The following is a 14,324-nucleotide window of genomic DNA, read 5'->3' on the forward strand; positions in this document are numbered from 1 at the left end:
ATATAAAGTAGAATTTATATAGAATTTATATAGAATTTATAAAGGTTAGTATGCAAAATAATGGGCCACTAATGTGTGATATGATAGCTTGCTTGGTCTTATCCCATTCAGATGTCATCCTTAAAGACTATTTCTTTTTTTTCCTACTTTTGGGTTGTGAGCCTATTGAAGAGTTATAAGACATACAGAACAGTCACTGCGTCAAGATTACTTTCTTCATTAAAAAGTAAAGGAAAATTATTAAACTAAATATTTATCACCAACAATTATATACAATAATAAAGATTATAATAGTGATGATGATGTTGTTGAAGGTAATGATCATGATAATGATGATGATGTTGATGAAAGTGGTGGTGGTGACGTTAATGAATGTGGTGGTGATGGTGTTAACGCGAGTCCTACAGCTATCCAAACGGTTTTTTTTTTTAATATTGTGTTATAATAGCACAACCCTAAAAAATGTAGTATAATGTTATCTCTCTTGCAAATTCTTAGCTAATTCTGAAAAATAAAAACAATTTTTTTCTTTCCTATTTTAAAATGTGGGTAAAACAATTTTCTATTATAAAAAAAAGTGACTATAAAGAAAAATATAGCAAACACCAGTAACAAACTTAACAACTAAATTGATTAACAGTTTTGCTAAGTTTAAGAAACACTAAATCATATTTGCTGTTGAAATATTCCAAAACTGTCAGATTAACAATAGAAATGCTGACAGAAAAGTTACCAAACCAAGCAAGTGTAATGGAGTTGTTTAACATTCTCGGTAAAAATGATTGCCACCCAATTCGTTGCCTATCGGTGCAATCGCTTCTCTTTTGCCTTGGATTGATAATCAATATTAACTAGCGATGTGAAAAGTGCTTGCCAGTTTGTTTCAACACTTGGCTGAAATTCCATGACTGCCAACTACATGGAATAGATTGGAATTAGCAGCACTCACCATATTTGTTTATTTTTTTTTCTTCTAAATACCTTCTTACAGTCATCTTTTTAACCAGTCACTGCTACGCGTTACATTCTCAATTCGTCAGTATCTAAGTCTGTATAGAACAATTCTTCATCGCTAATCCATTGATTTTTTTTCTTGTCTTTCCTTCCATTTGTTTTTTTAACTCCTCCTCCCTCATATTTTTTTTTAGCTATATATATATATTTTTTGTTACCTCAGCAGCTTGTTTCTTTAAAGCCATTTCTTTCCTTGGCATTATCAGGTGTTGTAGCATGATTTTGTGCTTGCACTGACTGGCCGCTTGTCTCCTTGACCAATGCCTGTAAGTGATCTTGTCCATCTATTGGCTTGACCACTCATAGCTATTTTCATAGAAAATCTTATTGGCTAAACTCTACATATTTTTATACATGAGGAATAGGTACTACATTTTTTTCTTTGTTGAAGAATTGGTGCTGATTAAACAGACATATTGTATTTGTTCTGGTCAATTTTATTGTTTTTCTCTCAGTCAATTTTTTTTTGTTTTCCTCTCAGTCAATTTTTTTGTTTTTCTACATTTAAATATGTTAATTTCTTCTTTTTTTTTTTAACCTTAATTTTAATCTTAACTATTTAGGTATGTCCTATATTGTGAATTGTGTCTTTTTTAACAGGGCATCCATAATGAAATTTTTTTTCATCAACATTTTTTTGTACAGAATTGTTATTTTCTTAGATAAATATGACATCTGAAATTTTAGGAGATGCAAAGAAAGGACTTTCCATGCCTTTATTAGCATGATAAAAATAAAAATAATAATAATAATAATGATACTAATAATAATGATAATAATAATAATAATAATAATAATAATTCTTTCTAACCCATATCAGCATGGAAAATGGACGTTAAATGATGATGATGATGATGATGATGATGATGATGATAGTACAAGGCCAGAAATTTTGGGGGTGGAAGGGCTGATTGATTACATTGACCCCAGTGTATGGAAAGTATGGAAAGCAAAGTCAACCTCGGCAGAATTTGAACTCAACGTATAAAGACAGTATAATAAATAAATAAATTGATGGTAGTGGTGTTGTTGTTGATGAGGATGATGGTCGTCGTCATAAATGTGTGATATAAAAATGTCAAATAAAAAATGTCAACTATTTCAATTAACTAAACAGTTATAATTAATATTTAATAGAAATTATTCGATGACTTTTAAAATTCTATTTAGCTTTCATTAAATGTCTTTATTGTTAATTCTTTATTTTTTATTATTTAGCTAACAAATGGCTAATTATTAATTTTATTGCTCATGAAGTTTAACTAGAATTCATTATTTCAAAGATGACTAAAATAGGCCTGATATATTGAAGATTGCAAAAATTTCTCCTGGAGATTAATTACTATGATAATTTCTTTATTTGCCACAAGATCAATGGTAATTTAAGATAGATTAAGGTGAGCTCACTTTTATTTGAGTTAATCTTGAATATGAATAATTACTGGTCTTTACTGCAGTAATTTTACATTAAAGAGTAGAACATACAATTTCCTGTCATTCAGACTGCCTCATGGTCCTAGCAGACAAAATGGAAAAAGTGTTACCCTGGAGTTTGGCTAGGGAGATGTGCTCTGACTCACTGGGCTTGCACTTACAGATAGTCATCCCTGCCCCTGATAGTGGTGAGCAGGGATATAGTCCAGTGGGGTGGTGCTGGGGTGCTGGTCTCCACTGCCATAGACTTGACCATAAATCTGTCAGAGAGTGACCTATACCATGACAGTTTATTTTTCTCAGCCTGACAAGCAGTGGAACCTGGGCTGGTAGCTGGATACACCAAGTTGTTGCTGGAGAAGGTGTCATAGCATGTAACATTCCAGATGTGGCAGCCTACCACCACATAACATGAAGAGTTAAATTTGATGTCAACAACATTTAGGAATGTATATACTGCTGCTGTTGAATATGGTCAACCCATTTTAGAACTGAATGCACTACATACGCAATAAAGAATTAGGGGTAAAATAACTGGGGGAAAAACTGTTTCTATATGAATATCAATGAAATTTTTAATATTTTTGCAGTAATACAGTTTACATCAAGGTTTTTTTAATTACAAGTTACTGATATATTATTAGTAATAAAGGTGCAGACATGACTTCCTGGTTAAAATATTCACTTACAACCTGCATGGTTTTGCGTTCAATCCCACTGCGACACCTTGGGCAGGTGTTTTCTACTATAGCTTTGGACTGACCATAGCCTTGTGAGTGGATTTGGAAGACAGAAGCTGAAAGAAGTCTGTTGTATGCATGTATATGTGTGTATGTGTGTATGTGTGCATGTCTGCCTGTGGTGTCTTGATATCATTGAATAGTTGAGCATCAGTATCATACAAGTGGAGTCCATTGTTTCTGGCCTTGTGCCAAAATTTGAAACCAATATATTGTGATTATGAAATATCTACAGAAAAAAAAATAATGCTATTATCATCATCATTGTTATAATGGTCACTTTTCCATAGGAAAATATTACCTTGCTTAGAAACAAATGAGGGTTGGCAGCAGCAAGCCATCTGCCTCAGTGGATTTCCTCTGACCCATGCAAATATGGAAAAGTGACCAGTATAACAATGATGATGATAATCTCATTTTTATTTCTGTAGATATTTCATAATCACAATATATTGGTTTCAAATTTTGGTACAAGACTAGAAATTTTGGTAAGTTGATTATATTGACCCCAGTGCTCTACTGGTACATATTATATGGATTCCAAAAGGGTAAAAGGTAAAATTGACCTCAGCAGAATTTGAACTCAGAACGTAAAGATGGATGAGATACCTGGGGACTGCTAACTCCTGGAAGAGTATGAGGCGATCTGTGAATTCAAATCAGAATTTGTTGAATAGATAAGACATTTCAAAAGCATTTTAGATTTAAGTGAATATTTTGAGAACCACTGCTTTATGTATGTAGCAAAGCAAAATTGCTAGCTACCCAGATTGCCTATCATTTTGTAACTTGGGCAACTAAAGATTTTTCCTTAGTTTTATGTGAAATTGTGGACAAATAAAAAAGGATAGGATCTTGCTATAATGTGGCCAAAGACATTTTGGCACCAATGCTAAATTTTAACTTGAAAGTCTTTCCTTCTTATATTTCTGTTTATGTTCTTTACAGTTATGCTTAATCAATAGTGGCTGGTTAGTCATCCACTGATGGATGCATCTGATTAAAAGAAGCCATGCTTATGTGAGGTAAATATTGATGAAAAACACATGGATCTATTTTAAAACGGGGGCGCCAGTATTTTCTTAACGAAACACTAACGAAACACTTTGAAACTTGGGACACTGGTAGAATGTGTCATATAAAACATCTTTTACTCTTAGTCTTCTTAACAAAAAAAAAAGGAATTCGCAAGTTATTCCATGTTAAAGTTGTCGTATTTCTGTAATTTCAACCAATCACTGACGTCTATTCAGCTCAATAGAGTTACTGCTGGGCGGTCATAAAAATGTTATTCCCTGTGACATATTTCATCCGGTTTAATCGTAATTTATACGCATATATTGTTTATATAATAAATTACGCTGTGCGTATCTATGTGTGTAACAATTTTAGAGTTCGGATTCTAGAGTTAGGGTTAGTTTTAGGGTTAGGGTTAGGGTTACGGTTACGGTTAACACTCTAGTTAGGGTTAGGGTTAGGGGATTAATACGATATACACCGTTACAGCGCTAACTGTTTTCAACTGAATAGACGTCAGTGATTAGTAGAAATTATCGAAATAAGACAATTTTTTACATGAAATAAATTCGAATACAAAAATATTTTTCTGTTCTATAACACAAAATAGATAAGTATACGAAGTTTGAAAGTCTTTCCGTACCAAAAACACTACATAAAACATAAATGAAAACTGGCGCCCCCGTTTTAAAATAGATCCAAACACATTGCTAAGTATTATATGTATATATATCTTTTTTTTTTTTCCATTCCACTTTTCTTTTACTTGAATAGGGGTTAAAACAGTGGCTATATGTCTAGTTTTGCGAATAAGAACAACACATTTTGTTTTTTAGGGATACTTTACTTATAGTCTGATTATATTTGACCCTACCTATCAAAAATCTTAAGGCTCTACATTCCATTAAAATGTCCAGAACTACAAACTAGCTAGCTACCCAGATTGTCTATCGTTTTGTAACTTGGGCAACTAAAGATTCTTTTACTAAAGATTTTTCCTTAGTTGTATGACTGTTGTTGTTGTTGTTGTTTAGTTCATATCAACCCTGATATAACAGACCTATGATGAAGGATGTTCAAGCTTTGACAGTCCTATCTTTGTTTCAAGTTTACTATATTCATGACTACATTATCTGGATACATGACTCCTTTCTTTTCTAAAATGGTAAGTTATGATCCAGGGAGATTTAGCTGCTATTTCTAGGAACTCAGTTCATGACCTCTTCAGAGATTGAAATTTTATGAAGGAAAATATTTTATCACTAGTCAAAGTAGAATTGACCCAGAAACACCAACTGCTACCACTGCCATTGTCATACAAATGAGGTTGTTGTTCATTTCCAGTCTTTCATGAAAAGCATGTCTAATTAAGAGAAAATATCACCATACTTGGAAACAGTTTAAGGTTGGTGATGAGAAGGGCATCTGGCCATAGAAAATCTGCTTTAATAAATTCCACCTGACCCATCCAAGCAAGGGAAATTGGACTTAAATGGTGGTGATGATGATGATGATGATGATGATGAATATATATTCAGTTGAATATACTTTGTGTCTTCAAAATTGGCTGTCTAATCAGAGAGATAAATAATGAGTTGCAATATGTAGTTATGAGTTCAATTCTAGCTGAGATCAACTTTACCTTTCATCCATCCATTTGGGGTTGATGGAATAAAGTACTAGTTAAATATTAGAACCAATTTAATTGATGAACCCTATCCCTGAAAGTTTCAGGCTTTATGCCTGTCTTAGAAACAGTTATTATTATTAGCAGAGGGTAACAAAAGCAGTAGAGCATCAGGTAAAATGTCCTGCATGGGTTATTTATATTCCTTTATTTCCAAAGTTTCAATATCATCGAGGTTAATCTTGCTTTCTAATTCTCTGAGGATTGATATAGTAAATTACCAACCAAGAACTGATATCAATATTATTGATTCTACCCTCCCTTCTAATTAGTGACCTTGCGTCTGTGTTAAAAAATTATTATTAAAGTGTTGAGCTAACAAAATTGTTGGTAGATTGGACAAAATGTTTAGTGGCATTTCTTCAAGCTCTTTATGTTCTGAGTTCAAATTCTGCCAAAATTGACTTTGCTTTTCATCCTTTCAGGACATATGAAATAAGTACCAATCAGGTGATGGGTGGGTGAGGGAAATATAATTGACTTAGCCCTCTAAAATTGCTGATATTGTGCTAAAATTTGAAACCATTATTATTTTAGTAGGGCGCTGTTAAATGGTGTCCCTACTTACATGTCACAGACAGTGAAAGGCCCTAGATCTCAATTAGTAAAAGATTTTGGTAGATGTTGGTAAAACAGTGTCTCAACAAAGATCATAGGCAGAAGACCCAGTTCAGCTGTATCACAATTTACAGGTCTCAGATAGTGATAACTATATAAAAATGTGACAACTCTGTTATTATAGTGGTAGTAATTGCAGAGCATTTTGATGGTCAAACTAACCACTTTTTGTACATAATGAATGCAGGTATGGCATGGTTCTAGGTTTGAACCCATTACATACTACCTTATGTAAGTTTCTTTTATCACAGCTTCAGGTCAATGAAAGCCTTATGAGTGAAATTGGTTAGATGGAAACTTTGCAAAAGCTTGTCAAATGGTCTGTATTTTTTCTTAGGTGATATAAGCTTATTCTGTTGCTGATCAGTTTAACACCACCAACTAGCCATCATTAGACAGGGTCCACTCTATTGCAATTATTCTCACAAGGGTCTGGGTTGAGGATAACCTTATGAATCAGTCTCTTTTTTCCATTTCCTCCACAAATTTCAGAGGTCTTCTAGAAGGTCATGTTTGCTGCCCTTCTTCTTCTAATTTAACTATTAAAAACAATTAAAGGAAAATAAAAAAAATACATAAAAGCATCTCTTCCTTGTCAGCAGAGATTCTTGGGTCTTTTGTTATAATTTTCTGATGAAGGAGCTTATTGTGGAAAGTGTATGTGTTAATGGGTGGCAGTATTTCAACAGGGAGATGAACAAATGAAAGATTCATTCAGAGCTTCCTCTCTGGATATCGCCAGACAGAAAATAGTAGTTCTAAATGGGAGCAATCAAACTGAAGGAAATCAAGAGTAGAGCACTATATGAGATGATAAAACTTGCCTCACTAGTATGGATTTCACTGAAGATGGATAAAACAAACTCACTTAATGCATAGCAGTTCTGATTCTTCTATTAAATATGATTTGTGTTCAAATGATTTTGAAACATGACATGAATTCTGGCAAGGTTAACTAACAAAGATGTTAAAGTGAGACGTTAGATGAAATGGATTGTTATTGAGTAGCATTGAGAGCAGTTGATTAAACTGATGAGAACACTTACTTCTTTCAATTAGGCTTTGGTAAAGTTTTTTTTATTTTCAAATAACTCAATTAAGGAGATTTCATATTAATGAGAAACTAGTAATAAAAAGGTTGATTGATGTAGTAATTTAGTTAGCATGGTTAGCATGGTTTATGTTAAAATGATTTATTTGGTTTTATTTCTGAATATTTATCCACCATGTTGACATTTATTCTCTTTTTTAAAAAAATATTTCATAAATCAAGCTAAGTGAACAATTAGTGTTTATATATCATATACGTTTGGTAAAATAATTATCAAGCATTTTTGTTTGTTAATCATATCAATAATTTATTTCCAAAACACTGTTACAGCTCATTAAGAACTTAATTTTGGTTGAGTTACTGCACCTTTTAAACATTGCCCTGTGTCTATATTAGTAAGCTTTCAGTTATTCAGTTTTTCTTAATTACACTTCTCTTCAAAGTACATTGAAACTTCTCTTAGAATTTCTCATTTAGTTAATTTGTATGTGAGGAAAGGATTTAACTATAAATCCTTCCTGTTTGATGAGGAATTGTTAGCTCTAACATTGTGCAAGTCTAACATTGAACTGTTGTCTGTTTTATTTACATTGGGATGGTATCATAATTAGTTTGACATCACAAACTTGAATATGGAAAGCATAAATGGTTGGGTCTATATATATATTGAAAAACATTGAGGAGAAAGCGTGGTTAGCAGTTTATGCTCTGTCACTAGCACTGCTTTGTGGTCAAGGTATTTAGCTCTCAATGATTGGGTTCACCTTGCTTTAAGCACTGATAAAGTGATATAGTTTACCACTGTAAGCAATTGTAGTTCTGTGGAGCTTGTACTGAGTTCAATTTTTCTTATACTGTGTAAAGTTACCTGATGTATATTAATTACCTTTTTTAAGGTAACCCATATCTCTCTCATGTATTTAACTCTGTGAAAATTGGCAATAAGATCTGTTCCTTTTAATCTTTGTGATTGAGAAAAGGGTCAATATTTCTAGTTTGACTTCTTATATTCTTTTATTCCCTTATATGTTCCGTCCTCAGGAGGCTATGGCATTTTGGGGCACCATTATTAAAATATAGAATTTTTAAAATGCATACTCACATTCAGTTGTGCAAAATGATAGCTAATGAAGTTAATGTCTAAATTCTCACATGAGTGGGACATTAAGAGCAATAATTCTAATATTTCACAGCAAATGCCAGAAGTTAGAACAGTAAATTTTCAAATGCTTAATCCTTGAGCATTCAAATTATTCTTGTTTTGAATTTGTCGCCTTCCTGGCACTTGTGCCATTGGCACATGAATTTACATTCGAGTGAGATCATTGCTAGTGCCGCTGGACTGGCTCCTGTGCAGGTGGCACGTAAAATACACCATTTCGAGCATGGCTGTTGCCAGTACCGCCTGACTGGCCTTCATGCCGGTGGCACGTAAAATCACCCACTACACTCTCGGAGTGGTTGGCGTTAGGAAGGGCATCCAGCTGTAGAAACTCTGCCAAATCAGATTGGAGCCTGGTGTAGCCACCTGGTTCACCAGTCCTTAGTCAAATTGTCCAACCCATACTAGCATGGAAAGCGGATGTTAAACGATGATGATGATCTTGTAACTTTGAGATTTAGATTATGTGACTATACTGTTAGACTAACATTGTAGGGTTGGTGTGAGCCAATTTGAATATAAAACAAAGAGAACAAGGAGAATATTTTGGCTGGATATGGCTGGTTTAAAAGCTAAAGGGTTAAGCAACCATAAAAACCACATACTAAGTAAATAAAGTACTATTTAAATTGCTCAGTACTTGCTATATTTATTGAAAACAAATTTTCTTTTGATTGTGCATTCATCATATTCTATGCTGCTTAGACATGTCCTTGACCTGAAGCTGCTTCACAGTGATCATACAAAATTTTTTATAGCTACCAAGCAGAAGATTGGGCTGTTATCTAAAAGATTTCTTTAAGCCTTCCAAATCTGGTCAGTGTCTTTGGGTAGTGATTGCTAATTGATTGGGTACAATGTCCTTAATAAGTTTATTCACTCTTCCATCATTAAATGATTGTTTAGATAATTGAAACTTCATTGTCGTTATTTATCAGTTTTCGTTTGCTATAGTACTATAGTATTGCCACAGAATATTTCTTAGGCACAGTATTAATGCCAGTATTTTATCACCATTATGTTATTTGATTGATCCAGATATTGAGGATCATAGACATAAAAAAAAAATGTGTTTGTAGAAGTTTAAATCCTAACATATGACAACACCTTGGAGAGTCGAGAGTAATTGTCTAGTAGAGAAGGATGGAAATAAATGGAGAAAATACTTAGAAATAAATAAAATTGAAAACTTATAACATTCAAGTAATGCTAGGAGCTCTAAGTTTGATAAAAATTATATAAAATATATTCTAAACTAAGATTATCCTATGTCACATACAAAAACAGCACTGTTATATGAAATATTACTGCACACATATGAAAAACTCTAGGACTAGAGTAAAATTAAAGAGACATAAAGGGACACATACTAAAGGAATAAATAAAATGTGAAAGACGCTATATGCACTTGAAGCAGAAAATGGTAAATTTTATGATATAATAGATATTTGTATTGTGAAATAGTTAAATAATAATAATAGTAACATCATCACCATCATCATCGTTTACTGTCTGCTTTCTATGCTAGCATGGGTTGGATGGTTTGACTGAGGACTGGCAAACCAGAAGGCTGCACCAGACTCCAATCTGATCTGGCAAGGTTTCTACAGCTGGATGCCCTTCCTAATGCCAACCACTCTGAGAGTGTAGTGCGTGCTTTTTCAGTCAGGCAGTACTGGCATTGACCACGCTCGAATGGTGCTTTTTATGTGTCACTGGCACAAGGGCCAGTCAGGCATCACTGGCATCAGCCACGCTTGAATGGTGCTTTTTATGTGCCACCGGCACAAGTCCCAGTCAGGTGGCACTGGCATCGGCCATGACTATGATTTCACTTGACTCAACAGGTCTTCTCAAGCACAGCATATTGCCAGATGATTGAAGGGTACTTTTAAATGGGCCAGTTATGCGACATTGGCATCAGCCAATTATTATTATTATTATTATTATTATTATTATTATTATTTAAGGCAGTGAGCTGGTAGAATCATTAGCATGTTTGATAAAATGCTTAGGCAACATTCTGTCTGTTTTTACGTTGTGAGTGCAAATTCTGCCAGGGTTCCCAACCACCACCAAATTTCAGGCCTTGTGTCTATAATAGAAAGGATAATTATCAATATCAATAATAATAATAATAATAATAATAATAATAATAGTAATAATAATAATTTGTAGCATTTAACATTAGCTCAAAACCAGATATTTTTGGAGAAAGTACAGTTGATTAAATTGGCTGGTAATTATTTTATGGATCTTAGAAAGATGAATGACAGTCAACCTCATTGCATTTGAGTTCAGAATGTAAAGGGACATAACTAAATATAATAAGGCATTCTATTTGGTACTCTACTGAGCCATTCATTGTCCTCACTATAATAATAATAATTAATTTGTTTTATAATAATAATAATAATACATATATAATTTGTTTAGCCTATCAGTAGGTCATATTTTGTTGAGGAAGAGGTGAAGCCTGTTCTAGTATTTATTAGTTAGTTATTTTATTGACTCTGAATGATTTATAATGGTAAAGTAAGTAAGTAAAGTAAATTTCTTTTGTTATTCAAGAGATGTTCTGTTTGTGATATTGAACATTTAGAATGTATTTTTTAGGAACAGATCAGCAGTCTCCCATTCTTCCTTAATTGGACTTTCTGGTCTGAAACAGTTTGATGTTCTGGTAGATAAATATGTTTTACTGGGCTATTCTTTGTTATCAATAACCCATTGAAGAATGAAATAGTTATGTATATAAGCCTAAAGCCTATGGTTCTGAAAGGGGATCAAATTCTACACAAAAATCCATGTCTTCCAGGTATTGTTTGTGCAGTTTTTTTTATAGATTGAAACTTGGATTTTCTACAAGTTATTGATGTTTTACATTTGGAAGACAACAAGTATCTTAGAATACCAAGTGTTCACATAATTGACAAATTGCATATTCTCCAAGCACATGTCATAGACTGATCTTACAGAGCATTGCCAAACAACTGTTATATGCATTCAAAAACCCACTTCTTCACTGGTTGCTCATGCTTATTAATGTCTTCTAAAAACCTTCATCCATGCAGTTATTAATATGCTCTTTCATTTTTAAGCTGAAGATGCTGCTTTGGTGGGCCATTGAAATATGGTTGCAAACCATCACAGCAGACCTTTTCCACCCCAAAGATAATTTATCTTAGGGGAGGAAAGAGCTGCTCCTATAATTTGATGATGTCTTTCTTGTATTACTCTTTTACTTGTTTCAGTCATTTGACTGTGGCCATGCTGGAGCACCGCCTTTAGTCGAGAAAATCGACCCCAGAACTTATTCTTTGGAAACCTAGTACTTATTCTATCGGTCTCTTTTTGCCGAACCGCTAAGTTACAGGGACGAAAACACACCAGCATCGGTTGTCAAGCGATGGTGGGGGGACAAACACAGACACACAAACACACATACATACATACATACATACATATATAAATATATATATATATATATATATATATATATATATATATATATATATATACGGCGGGCTTCTTTCGGTTTCCGTCTACCAAATCCACTCACAAGGCTTTGGTCGGCCCGAGGCTATAGTAGAAGACACTTGCCCAAGGTGCCACGCAGTGGGACTGAACCTGGAACCATGTGGTTGGTAAGCAAGCTACTTACCACACAGCCACTCCTGCGCTTATGTATCATGATGAGATTTGTTGCTGAGTTATATTACTTTTATATTCTTTTAATCTTTCATTGGATTGTGGCCATGCTGGGGATATTGCCTTCAGGAGTGTACTTGACTATGCTTCCCCATCCTACCATTACCCGGGTACTGTATAAGTAGTATTTCACTGGAAGGATGACTGGAAAAGTTGATCTCTACATGATTTGAACTCAGAATGTAAGGGGCATAAACAAATATCACAAGGCATGCTCTCTGATGTTCTACCAATTATACCATCTATCCATCTATCTAGCGCCCTCCCCTACTATGTGGAGGAATTTGTTTCATTACATTTTCAGTGTTATTCAGTTATTTGTATAAGGTTGTGTTTACATTCAAGATGTAAGAAATGCTGAACAATTATGATATAGTTTTTGGTTTTAGTGACTACATCACTCGCTCAAAACCTCATGTGCGGGTGACACATGAGGTTTTTCGAGCGAGATTGTTGCCAGTGCCCCTGGACTGGCTCTTGTGCTGGTGACACATGAAATTTCTTCGAGCGAGATCGTTGCCGGTGCCTCTGAACTGGCTCTTGTGTGGGGTTCTGGGATTTTCGAGCGGGATCATTGCTGGTGCCCCTGGGCTGGCTCTTGTGCGGGTGACACATGAGGTTTCTCGAGCGAGATGAGCGTGGCCTTTGCCAGTACCGCCTGACTGGCCTTCGTGCGGGTGACACGTAAAAGCACCCACTACACTCTCTGAGTGGTTGGCTTTTAGGAAGGGCATCCAGCTGTAGAAACACTGCCAAATCAGATTGGAGCCTGGTGTAGCCATCTGGTTTCACCAGTCCTCAGTCAAATCGTCCAACCCATGCTAGCATGGAAAGCGGACGTTAAACGACGACGACAATACGTACAGACATATATATATATATATATATATATATACCGCCTGACTGGCCTTGTAGGGTTTCCGAGCGAGATCGTTGCCAGTGCCCCTGGACTGGCTCTTGTGCGGGTGGCACATAAAAGACACCATTTCGAGCGTGGCCGTTTTCGTGTGGGTGACTCGTAAAAGCACCCACTACACTCTCTGAGTGGTTGGCGTTAGGAAGGGCATCCAGCTGTAGAAACTCTGCCAAATTAGATTGGAGCCTGGTGTTGCCATCCGGTTTCACCAGTCCTCAGTCAAATCGTCCAACCCATGCTAGCATGGAAGGTGGACGTTAAACGATGATGATGATGATGATGATGATCACAGCTGGGGGATACTGTTCACACTACATGACCAGGCCTAGCAAATATGAATGTTCTGTAATAGTAATTGCAGAAAACATCCAAACTGCATTTGTATGGAATGTTGAGTGACTGATCTGGGTTTTGTATTTGTTTGCATTAGCTGCATAATGCACTCATTGTGCAATATAGTGTACAGGCATCATATTTCAGTTGTTTCAAGGCACACTTTAATAAAGCTATTCAAATAGTGATTTTAAAATTAACGACTTAATTAAAGTGCTTAGATTAGACCACATAGAACAAAAATACCAAGTAAAATAAGTTTTTAGTACAAATGAACTTAGTTTGTCTATTATATAACAGGGCAAATTTACTTATGATGCATTATATATAAAGTTGTTAAGCATTATTCTACATCATCTGTACCAGCAACAGATGGCGTATTGTATATACATATACTGTATGACCTGAAGACATTAACTTTTAGGTTTGAATTCTTTTATTATTTTACTCTTTTACTTTTTGTAGTCATTAGACTGTGGCCTTGCTGGGGCACAAGTTTGAAGAGTTTAGTCAATAAAATCGATTCCACTACTTATTTCAAGTTTGGTACTTATTCTATCAGTCCCTCTCTTTCTTTTTTCTGTTGAATCACTAACTTGTGGGGATGTAAACAAACCAACACCATTTGTCAAGTAACGAGA

At 34.6% G+C, this 14,324-nt stretch overlaps 1 protein-coding gene across 7 annotated transcripts in view; it reads left to right on the forward strand.

Moving 5' to 3' along the window:
• LOC106872997 (uncharacterized) overlaps window positions 1-14,324 on the forward strand; it is a 72,251-nt gene that overhangs the window by 41,391 nt on the left and 16,536 nt on the right. For 2 of the 7 annotated variants that reach the window (XM_052966251.2, XM_052966249.2), the window contains 2 exons: window positions 1,835-1,996; window positions 4,137-4,213. The exons of 2 other annotated variants lie outside the window; for them this stretch is intronic. The gene's annotated coding sequence lies outside the window, so the exon portion shown is untranslated. Of the gene's footprint in view, window positions 1-1,834; window positions 1,997-2,390; window positions 2,412-4,136; window positions 4,214-14,324 lie in introns of those variants that run through there. 3 more of the 7 variants (XM_052966250.2, XM_014920194.3, XM_089349350.1) reach the window with 2 other exon arrangements.

This window comes from Octopus bimaculoides, chromosome 3 (assembly GCF_046866305.1).
Source record: "Octopus bimaculoides isolate indiv1 chromosome 3, ASM4686630v1, whole genome shotgun sequence".
NCBI lineage: Eukaryota > Metazoa > Mollusca > Cephalopoda > Octopoda > Octopodidae > Octopus > Octopus bimaculoides.